The sequence below is a fragment of the Cricetulus griseus genome, chromosome 8 (genome assembly GCF_003668045.3).
Source record: "Cricetulus griseus strain 17A/GY chromosome 8, alternate assembly CriGri-PICRH-1.0, whole genome shotgun sequence".
NCBI classification, from domain to species: Eukaryota; Metazoa; Chordata; class Mammalia; order Rodentia; family Cricetidae; genus Cricetulus; species Cricetulus griseus.
The window spans coordinates 13,854,708-13,866,689 of NC_048601.1; positions in this window are offsets into that span (position 1 = coordinate 13,854,708).

Sequence of the window (11,982 nt, forward strand, 5' to 3'; positions counted from 1 at the left end):
AATGACTACTTCAGACCAGTGAGTGCCGAGTGTCTGTGTGATGGCACAGTGTGTGTGTGTGCGTGTGTGCGCGCGCGCCAGAAAGCCCCTTTAATGACCAACATACAGCACAGGTTGCTCCCTAGCAACGAACATACCCTGAGCAACCTCAAGAACTAGAAATAGTTCTAGGACTCAGACCTAGGCAGACACCATTGATCATGCGGGGCTTGTGTTCTTATGGATTATAAATGACACAGAAGAGATAACTCCAGGGACAAGGACTCTTCATTTCATATATGGAGAAAGGGCCTTACCTGGGATAATATTGGCTCACTAGTGGCTGAACAAATACTGTGTGTGTGTGTGTGTGTGTGTATGTGTGTGTGTGTGTGTGTGTGTGTGTGTGTGTGTGTGTGTGTGTGTGTATCTCAAATCACAGTGCACACAGGGTGGGTGGGGCATATGTGAACTCGCCTGTGTGTCAAGGACTAGTGTAAAGGCCAGAGGACAACTTTCAGGAGTCCATTCTCTCCTTCCACAGTGGGATCTCTCTCTCTCTCTCTCTCTCTCTCTCTCTCTCTCTCTCTCTCTCCTCTCTCCCTCTCCCTCTCCCTCTCCCTCTCCCCCCCCCCTCCCTCCCCTCTCCCTCTCCCTCTCCCTCTCTCTCTCTCTCTCTCTCTCTCTCTCTCTCTCTCTCTCAGGACATAGGGAGGCAGGGTAGATATGTACCAAAACTGACAGGAGGAGACAAAACTCCCCAAGGAGACAAAGATATTTTTGGGCTAATACTCTCTTAGGAATAAGGCTTAGGGGCTGGAGAGAGGTCTCAGTGGTTAGGAGCGCTTACTGCTCTCACAGAGCAGCCAGATTAGGGTCCCACTGTCCACTTCTGCTCGAAGGGGATCCCACACACCTCTGGCCCCTGTGGGTTCCTATATTCACACGCATAATCAAGTCAACAAAGCCGCTTCAAGTCCTTTTTTTTTTTTTTTTTTTGAGCAGTTCAAACATCTTAATGGGCCAGCCCAGTTTTCAGCTCTGCTCTCTGTCCAGTCATCCCATTTGCCACTCTTCCAAGACACGATATTTAAATTTCAGCTGTGCTTTATATCTCAGAACTGACACATTCAGGGGACATCAATGTGGCTCTCTCAGGGATGCAAAGATGTTCACTTGCTCCAAGCAAAGCAGCATTTGAGGGTGCTGGGGGAATTCTGAAGATATAGGGTTTGCTGCCACGCCAAGCTCAGTCCCCAGAGCCCATAGTAGAGGGAGAGAACCAACTCCCACTAGGTCTTCTTTGACTTCAAATGTGCACCATGGCACACACATAGTGCACAAAAGAAATAAAATATAGAAATATTTATACTCTTAAACCAGCATTTGAATATCCTTCACAGAACTGACCCCTGAGATATCTGAAGACGTTCACTGTGATTGGGTTGCTATGATGTCAAACAAAAACTTTTTTTGTCTTCTCCGTCTTATTTCTTTTTAAGTGTTTTCATTTATCTTTGATGTATATGAATATGATGCATTGCTCTCATCATTCATTCCCTATCTTCTTCCCTTTCCTCCCCCAACGACTTCTTTCTTCTACTTTCCTTTCTTTTTCTTCTTTGAAAACCCACTGAACTTAACTAATGTTGTTTGCATGAAATGGGTGTGGGGTTATTTACTAGAGCAAGGACAATTAACCAGTGGACACACCCATGAAGAAAAGTGACTGTCCTTTCTCCTATAGCCATTAACTGCCAATAGCGCCTCTGCTAGAGATAGGCCTTCTTGCGGGAACTCATTCAGCCAATAGCTTTTGAGGTACGAGCCCCTTCTGGGCGTGATCCTCAGTGCTACTTGTGGGCTACGAAGCATGCTCTCTCTCTCTCCCTCTCTCTCTCTCTCTGTCTCCGGTTTTTCGAGACAAGGTTTCTCTGTGGCTTTGGAGGCTATCCTGGAACTAGCTCTTGTAGACCAGGCTGGTCTCGAACTCACAGAGATCCGCCTGCCTCTGCCTCCCGAGTGCTGGGATTAAAGGTGTGTGCCACCAATGCCCCATGCATGCTCTCTCTCTCTCTCTCTCTCTTGAGTGGTGGTGGGAGATCATCCTGCACCCCCAGGCCAGAAGCCCGTGGTGGCTGTCTACCTTTATTGTTTGAGTGTTCCCCAAATAAATATTTGATATTCAGGCTCCTGTGGATTTCCTTATTCCCACCTACAGAGCCTCATCTTCCTTCCCTACCCTTGCTGGGCTACTGATCCTTTGTAGGTCTCTAACAGCGAAGCACAACTGCTGCAAGATCATTAGTGCAGCTACTGGGTCATGTCCACAAGACGGCATTTCACAGCCTTCCTCATGCTCCAGCTCTCAGAATCCTCCAGTCCCTCTTCCACCATGGTCTTGGACACAGTGATACATTTTTCTGAAATTATCTCAACTTCAAAGAGACAGAAATTTTGCCAGACCTTGCAGCCAAGATAATAATAACCATGACATCATCTAAGATTATGTATTTAAACGGCTATCCTACTGTGTGCTTAGCCTGTTTAAATTTAACATGCCTTTAAGGAACAATATACCAACCTTACTATGCCTTGATTTCCCATGCAATCAGCTTTTGCAACCTAAGCTAATTCATAGCTTGAATCTTAAATTAGGAATTCTTCTATGCCAATGACCCAGAATAATGCATATGTATGTTTGTTGAGTCATCATTTGCTAAAAGCATCCAACAGACTGAAAGCAACCCATAAATCTTGGAAGCAACGTGCAGATATAAGTTCATAATGTCTGTCTGCAGTTCTGAGTGTATTCTGGGTCAGCTGGGGGCCAGCTCTTCCCCTGCAAAACTCTGGCAATGATTCCCATAAAGAACCACTAATTTCTCTCCCATGCCATGTTTTCTAGACTGTTCAATAAATACGGAGCAAAGCCCTTTGTTAGAGAATGACAGAAGAGCCAGGACACAGAGACAAATAGATCACACACACACACACACACACACACACACACACACACACACACACACACCAGACAGGTCATGGGGACAGATCACACACACACAACAGACAGGTCCCAGGGACAGATAGATCACACACACACACACACACACACACACATACACACACAGGCAAGCTCCAGACAAGCCAGTAACTATAAGCTGCAGACAGATGGAAGGAACAATGAGAGAAGTGGAGCATTCAAACTTAGGCTCCCATCCCACTCTTGGTCAAATTAATCCAAGAAGACTGTTTTCATTCCTTAAACATCAACCCATTTGTGTAACTTCTGAGTTTCCCCTAATGTGTTAAGGAATGTACCCTGAAACTTGTGGGGATATAGCTTCAAGATAGAAGTTCTAAAATTGATTAGATCCACTCTTCAAAGGCCTTCTGAGTGTGCTCAGAAATACAACTAGATATCACCATGAATGTTTCTGAAGATTGTGGCGCTATTAGAACCTAAGCTATGTTTACAGTAGTTCATATCTGTAACCCCAGCACTTGTTGAGGCAGAGATGGGAGACGCAGAAGTTCAAGGACAGCCTTAGCTATATAGTGAGTTCAAGGTTACTCTGGGTTATATCTCAAAAAAAAAAAAAATTAAGCCATTATTACCACCTGGTTAAACTCCAGTTGTTTTAGGGTTTGGAAATATGAGTTATCTACAGCACAAGGTGGTGATAGTAACTACAGCTAAACTCCTAAAGCACGGGGCCTTAAAATCTCATAGTGACATCTCTGTGTGTAAGTATAGGTTCTATGAGGTATTTGTTCTATTTCAGAGATAGCTTAGATCATGCCCTTAAAAACATTGGCATGGCCAGGAGGTGGTGGCTCACTCCTTTAATCTCAGCACCCAGCAGGCAGAAGCAGGAGGATCTCTATAAGTTTGAGTCTAGCCTGGTCTACAGAGCAAGTTCCAGGATAACCAGAGCTGTTACACAAAGATGCCCTGTCTTGAAAAACCAAAATAAATAAATAAATAAATAAAGTAAAAGACATCAGCATGATGTTGGCTCACCTGTCTCAAGCAGACACCAAGAGAGCAGCAACAGGAGAAGGTTCCAGACATCAGCTAAGTGTTCACACAAGGCTTCCGTCTGGAAAGGGATTATATGAATATGGCGGATGACAGGAAAATTCTCTGCAAAAGATCAGAGCCCCCAAAGCAGCCACAGTCCAAGGAAAAGGAAAATGTGACCTCTTTGTTCACAAATCAAAACTTCCCAAGTTTGGTCCCAAGAGGAAAAAGCTCATTAAAAGACTCCAACTGATGGTCCTAATGGCTCATGCTTGTAATCCCAGCCAGACCAGCAAAGGCTGCATGCACTGTGAGAACCAAGGTTTTTTTTTTGGGGGGGGGGTTGTTTTTTGTTTTTTTTTTTTTAAATGGGTCAGCAGTTAAGAGTGCTTGCTGCACAGTCATGGAGACCAGAGTTCAAGTCACCGCACCCAGGCAACAAACTAACCAACTGGGCATGACACAAAAGAGAGTAACTCTAGATCCAAGGGACCCAGCACTGTCTTCTGGCCTCTGTGTGTGAACAGGTGTGCCTGCCCACACTCGTGTGCATACATTTACAAAGACTCACACACATAAAATAAAACGCACTTTTAAAACATCTCCAAAAAAAAGAAATACAAATCCCTCATTGCTCAGTTTGCACACCGCTGTCAAGCTTCATGAACCCATAAGAGGAACCCAGAGAGACACAGGCACACACAGACTGGAAACTAGAGCTTAATTGGTTTTCTTGTGCAATAGCACCAAGTCTGCAGCCAGCCAAACCACAAAAGCCTGTTTTTATTAAAATTTGACATGTTATTCATTATGGACTCCTTTTCAGTGATTGTAACTTTTAAAATATGGCATCAAGTAGTTTTCTCAATGACTGATTTTTTGTGTCATGGCCCCTGAGTCCTAGCCCCACTAATCAGATTGACTTCATGGGAAGAGTGTGTCTTGGGCACCCAGGACCTCTGGCTTTGAGTGTGTGACTTGGAAAGCTTAATACTGTCCCTGTCCTGGCCCCAAACAGACCTATTACATCAGAATTCCTGGGAGTGGAGCCCAGTGTATGTCTGAAAATCTCTCCAGGTGACTCTGTTCTGCCAAGCTGCAAACCACTGCCTTAAAGAAATATTTAGCATCCTCTATAAGGGACAAGAGAAAGAAGACATCATCGTCTTGGCTTGGTCACCAAAGTCCATGATGGCTCCTTTTTCTGAAGAGAAGGAGCTTGGTAGGACGGTACACTCCTGCAATCCCTGAATGTAGGAGACTGAGACAGGAGGATTGCTAGTGGTGATGTTTTGGAAGAGTGTGGAACACTGAGGAGGTAAAGCCCTTCATTGTATGTTACATACAGTTCAACTCACTGATAAACCAGCCAGCCTCCATCTTGGGCTTAAAAACCATCTTACAGTAAAGTCAAACTGGACTCATTCCCGTTTATGATTAAATCTGTTTCTCAAGGATGGGACTATGCCCATCTGTGACCTTAACTACAAATGGTTCTGTACTGCCTGTTCCGGGAATGGCAACCATGCCTTTGTTTCAAAAGGCTTTTACGATCACCTTGTCATGCTTATTCTTCTGTGACCCCTGCCTATTTGCCTGCCAAATCCCCTATTTAGAAACCCCTTACTCCTGAGACATAAAAACCTTATCTTTGGGGCTGGAGAGATGGCTCAGAGGTTAAGAGCACTGTTTGCTCTTCTAGAGGTCCTGAGTTCAATTCCCAGCAACCACGTGGTGGCTCACAACCATCTATAATGAGATCTGGTGCCCTCTTCTGTGGTGTAGCAGACGTGCAGACAGAACACTGTGTATATAATAAATAAATAAATCTTTTTTAAAAAAAGAAAATAACTTATCTTCCCCATGTCCAGTGCTGACCTCCTGAGCCCTGCCTTGGGGGAAAAAACAGCAATGTGCACGCATAAAGCTTGCTTTAATTAATTTGGCTATGATTTGGGTCGGTGACCTTTCTAGTCACATCTTTGGGATTAACACCACCCACCCACTTTCACAAACAAAACTCTGGGAATTGTAATTTAATATCTTCCCAAAATTCTTCCCTTGAGTCTTTTCTCGTCATCCTAAAATACTTTCTCTTGATGGCTTTGCCAGGTCACTGGTTTCAGGGCTCTTCCTGCTGGTGAGCAGCTTACACCACCCCCCTCCACCTCCACCGCCCCTTCCCACTTCCCCCCTTCCACTCGCACAGTCTGTCCTGGACTGTCTTAAGTCCCATCCCCCCTCACCCAGTCAGTGCAGCCCAACTGGACCAGCATCTTAGCTTCCTAGTTTGCAGTTTGTGGGCCTGTGAAGATGACTAAACCCCTGCTTCACAAATTCAGCCCACCACCCCTTTTGATTTTGCTTCCTAACACAAATCACAAGGTTTCTTCTTATGCAGTTAGTCACCCTCGGAGAACAGCTTAGAGTGGTCTTTATTCTATTTTATTTTATGCATGTTGTCTTAGGGGGTTTTCATTGCTGTGATGAAACACCGTGACCAAGGCAACTTGGGGAGGAAAGGGTTTATTTCAGCTTACACTTCCAGGTGACAGCCCATCGCTGAAGGAAGTCAAGGCAGGAACTCAAGCGTAGCAGGAGCTGACGAAGAAGCCATGGAGGGGTGCTGCTGACTGTCATGCTCCTCATGGCTTGCTCAGCCTGCTTTCTTATAGAACCCAGGACCACCAGCCTAGGGATGTCACCACCCACAAGGGTCTGGGCCCTCCCCCATCAATCACTAATTAAGAAAACAGCCTACAGGCTTGCCTACAGCTGATCTTATGGGGCATCTTCTCAGTTGAGGTTCCATCCTCGCAAATGACTTTAGTTTGTGTCAAGTGGACTCCTGGGTCCTTGCTCCCTTGTTCCCTCCCTTGCTGTCTGAGGTGAAGAATCCTCTCTGCCACATGCTCCTGTCACCAGAATGTTCCCAAGTACATGGGGCCAAGTGACCACACAGTGACCCCTCCAAAACCACGGGCCATTACTGATCTTTGCTTCCTTAAGTCCTTCTGTCAGGTGTCTGTCTGGTCACAGCTATGACAACAGTAACTAAAACACAAAGCTTGGAAGAGGAGAATTACTCTGAAAAACACAAGTTCCAGCCAGAGGGCAGGCTATCACATGACACTAAAAAGGGCTATGGCGTAACTCTATCCAAAAACACAGAGAAAAGCATCTACACCTCATGCGAAGGACTGAGGAAGTAGTTGTGTTGCCAGTGGCGGGAAGGGAAACTGTACATTAAAACTGTTGGGCTTGGGAGACGGCTGTCAGTAACATGTTGGATACACAAGCATGAGAACCTAAGTTCAACACCCAGAACCCATGTTGGGCAGGGAGAGAATGGTGGTGAATGCTTGCAATTCCAGCGCCAGAGAGGCAGAGACACATGGACCCCAGGAGCCCTCTAGCTAGCCAGCCTAGTGGGTCAGCTGTAAGCCAACAAGAGACCCTGTCTTCAAAAATTCAAATAATAATCTGAGCCAGTGAAGAGATGCAGTGGGGGAAGGCATTTGTTGTAAGTCTAAAGACCTAAGTTTGATCCCCGGGCCCACATGGTTGAAGGAAAGATCGGGCTTTTACAAGCTGTCCTCTGACGTCTGCACTTGTGCCTTGACACACGTATAAACACGCACACAAATAAAGTGAGAAAAATGTTTTCAAGCATAAGGTGGATGACACTGGAGAACAACACTTAAGCTTGGCTTCCAGCTTCCACATGGACATATACACATATACAGAGGTGCATACATTTGCACACACACACACACACACACACACACACACACACACACACCCCTACACACACCTGAACATACACAAAATAGAACATAATAAACCAGATGGCCCCTCCGTGAACAACCTAGGAGAATTCTGGATAAACCCTCCAGCTGAATTTGCTGTTAGTTACCTGACTTCAGTAGGCTTTAATAATCACGAATTGAATTATTCAGTCATACTGAAAGACCCGCTCGGAATGCCCCTGAGCCCCCTGCCCCGAAGCTGCCGGGGCCTCCCAAGCCTTCACCCCGGCAGGGCTCGCGCCCCCGGCCCGCCCCGCCTGGCACCGCGCCTCGGGGCTGGGGCCGAGCAACGAGCACCAGGTGGGCAGGCCCGAGAACGAGCACCAGGTGGGCCGGCCGAGAACGAGCACCAGGTGGGCCGGCACGAGGGCGAGCACCAGGTGGGCCGGCACGAGAACGAACACCAAGTGAGCCGGCCTGGAGCCCTGCCCCTGAGCCCCCGCCCGATGAGAAACACTCCGTCCCAAGGTCTCCGCCCCCAAGGTCAGCCATCTGGACGCGGAGGGGGGGGAATTGAGTCTGTTGTACCAGACACCAGACCTTGAGAATATGCTGATCTGGAATGGCTCTGTGTCTCATTTGAACCATCCAATGGAAATGATTCTGTATTTCGCCTCATTTGAAAGACTCTATGTTTCACCTCATTTGAATAACTCTGTACTTTGCCTCATTTGAATAACCCTGTATAGCGCCTCATATACATTGACCAATGGGAATAGCTCTGTACAATGCCTCATTAGAATTATCCAATAGAATCCCTGCTCCTAGCTTGCGCCTTTTTCCCTATATAAGGACCCCTTTCCCTTGGCTCGGGGCGCTTAGCCACACAGAAGCTAAGTCGCCCCGGGTACCTGCGTCTCCAATAAAGCCTCTTGTTTTTGCATCCAGTTCGTGGCCTCGCTGATTCCTGGGTGTGGGTCTCCCTCTACGAAAGTACCTCTTCGGGGGTCTTTCAATACAACTGACAATGTAGCATTGGTCTTCCATCATCTAGGAAGGAATGCCTCCAACACTGGGATCATGATGGTGTCTTTACCTTGGTTGCCTTTTAGGGATCCCCAAGCTGTTTTTGTTTTGATTTGTTTTGTTTTGTTTTTGCTTTTGCTTTTTGAAAACACGGGCTCTTCTCTTTGGGCTGAGTGAGTGTGGGATGGATATACATCAAAGGGCCAAGAAGATCACCAGGTTCTTTTGTTTTGTTTTGTGTCTGACAGAGGCTCACGATGTAGCCCTGTCTGACCTAGATCATCTTGCTCTGTAGACCAGACTGGCCTTGAACTCACAGAGATCTGCCTTCCTCTACCTCTTGAGTGTTGGGATCAAAGATTACACTATCACACTCAGCTTATACCGCCATGTTCCAAGCATGCAGTCTGTGAAGAGCTGTCAAGACTGGACACATACATGCAGACTGCTAGCTGCACCCTCTGACCCCTCAGCACCTTCCCCTGCACCTCAGACCCCTGTGTGTGGGTGTGTGAGAAACTACAGCCCTGGGTAAGCTGATACTCATGGCAATCCTCCTGCCTCAGCCTCCGGAATCCTGTGATCACAGGCATGAGCTACTATTCTTGGCCCACCCTGCTTCTTTATCATATAAATACTCCTCCCCAAATCCTATTCTGAGGAAGTAGATTTGAGACCTACCTTCACACACAGTCACTTCCTGAATAAACTTGCCTTTCAAAAATATTTATTTTATTTATGTGAATGTTTGCCTGCAGGAATGTATGTGCATCACATGTGTGCCTGGTACCCAAAGAGACAAGAAAAGGGTGTAGGATTCCCTGGGACCTGAGTTACAGGTGGTTACGAGACACCGTGTGGTTGCTGGGAAACAAACCAGAGTCCCCTGGAAGAGCAGCCAGTCAGTGCTCTTAATGGCTGAGCAATCTCTCCAGCCCCTGAATAAACTTCCTCCTTCGAAAAACACATTTTGTTTTAACTGGTATACTCCACTAGGTAAAAATGGGTCTGATTTGGTAACACGTGGTATTTAGCTTCAAATAGTAGACACAGTGCCAGGCATAGTAGTGCGCATTGAAATCCCAGCACTCAGGACGTTGAGGAAGGAGGCCCTTGAGTTTCAGGCCAGCCTGGGCTGCATAATGTCTGTGTCTTAGATCCTGTTAGTCGGCAATCAACATTAATCATCATAGCTGGCCAGAGCCCCAAACTCTAGCTCCGAGACCCTTTGATCTTACCTAGTCCATCACGGCACCAAGCACAGATGCCCAGGTCAGCCCTGACAGAGCATCACTGAACTTGAACACCCCTGGTGAGAGAATATCAACTTCACAAGAAGCCACCATAGGCTTAGCCTCCCTAAAGTTCCTAGCCACTGGGCACCTGCTCGGCAGTCATTATCAGACAGCCAGGAGGCAGCACACTGCTGTCAGTCCCAGATCTGAGACATCCCACCAGCCTGAGTGCCAGCCCCATTGCCTGGCAGCTTTGTCCTGGCAGACATAACTCAGTCTCCTGGCGTTTCGGGTCCGCAGGCACCAATTAAGCGGACTGTGTTCATACAACAATAATAATAATCCCGAAAGTGTTCCTGTGTATTCATTTATACAACTAACGTGCTTTAGGCAGAGCCTGGACGAGAATAAACACCGCAAGCATTGACTATGGTGATGGTGGCGCTATGGCATTCTCTCCTCGCCTGTTCTCTCTGGATGGACTGTCTCCAGGCCCATCTGGCAGTCTGTGAACCTTGGAATTCTAAACCAGCTCCCACATGCAAGTGAGACGTAGAGAAATGGGGTCAATGTCTGGTGTAAGGTGATTGTATATCCCAGTTCAGAGGGGACCAGCACACACCTGAGCCTAGACTTCCCAATGGTACCAGGGCTGCCTGGAGTGCACGCTCAGCCCTGGCTCACAGCAGGCTCATGGACCGTCAGGGTTGTTTTTTTCCAATCAAAGCTGCTGTCAACCAATGTTTTTCTAGCATATGTTTATGTAACTATTGGAGGCCATGAATACATTTACATATATTAAACTAACATCTTCTAACTTCATTGCAACATGTTAGCATTCCGGTTTTCTCTCTTCTAATTCGGCTGTCATGTTGGAAATGTGGTACATATTTTATTTTGGGCCAAGAGACTAATAAGCCATTAGCCCAGCATCTCCACAGACGATCTATTAGCCATGTCTGACACGTGCTCGCCTTCGTTTTTTTTTTTTTTTCACATTGATTTTGTGTTGTAGATGTGCACCTGAGCCTGTGTGCCATGGACACCTGTGGGGGTCAGACGGCTGAGCCTGTGTACCACAGACACCTGTGGGGGTCAGATGACTGAGCCTGTGTGCCATGGACACCTGTGGGGGATCAGATGACTGAGCCTGTGTGCCATGGACACCTGTGGGAGTCAGACACCTGAGCCTGTGTGCCATGGACACCTGTGGGGGTCAGAGGACAGCTTGCTGGAGTCAGGGCTGTCCTTCCATTATGTGGGTTCCAAAGGTTGAGCTCAGGTCATCAGGAGAAACAGCAAGCACCTTTACCTGCTGCGCCCTCTCACCAGCCCACAAATGTTTACCTTTTGGCTTTCCTTTATTCTCATTATTGTCTGTGGTGTTTTGTTTTTGTTTTTGTTTTTTGTTTTCTAGTTGATCTTACAGTCATCACACTGAGATCAATACGTGGGGGGCCCGGGTACTTTGCCTGCATGCATATGTATGTGGCGTGTGTATGCACTCTTCAAGGAGATCAGCAGAGAATATCAGATCCCCTAGAACTGAAGTTAACAGAACCATTGTGTGAGCGCCAGGAATCAAACTCAGGTCCTTTGGGAGATCAACCAGTGCTTTTAGCCACTGGGCCATTTCTCTTGCCATCTCCCTATGACTTTTTAATCTTGCTTCTTCATGGTCCATGATGCCTGCTGAGATTCTCAGTACAACAAAATCGTGCCGGGAGGACGAGAGCAGATTATTCTGTCATTTTTCTAGCTCTTTGAGCTCAGTCCACATTGGTTTAACAAGTCCATGAGGCCGGGGGTGCTCCCAGCTCTTCTCTCATCCATGATTCCAGATTAAACAGTGTAAAGGGCTTTGTCTTCACAGTGAGAAGCTGGACTGTGGCTCTGAGTGTGACCTACTAAGACCCTGACACTTGTCTCTTTTCAGCTTTGTTGACACTCTCAAGAGGACCAGCCAAGA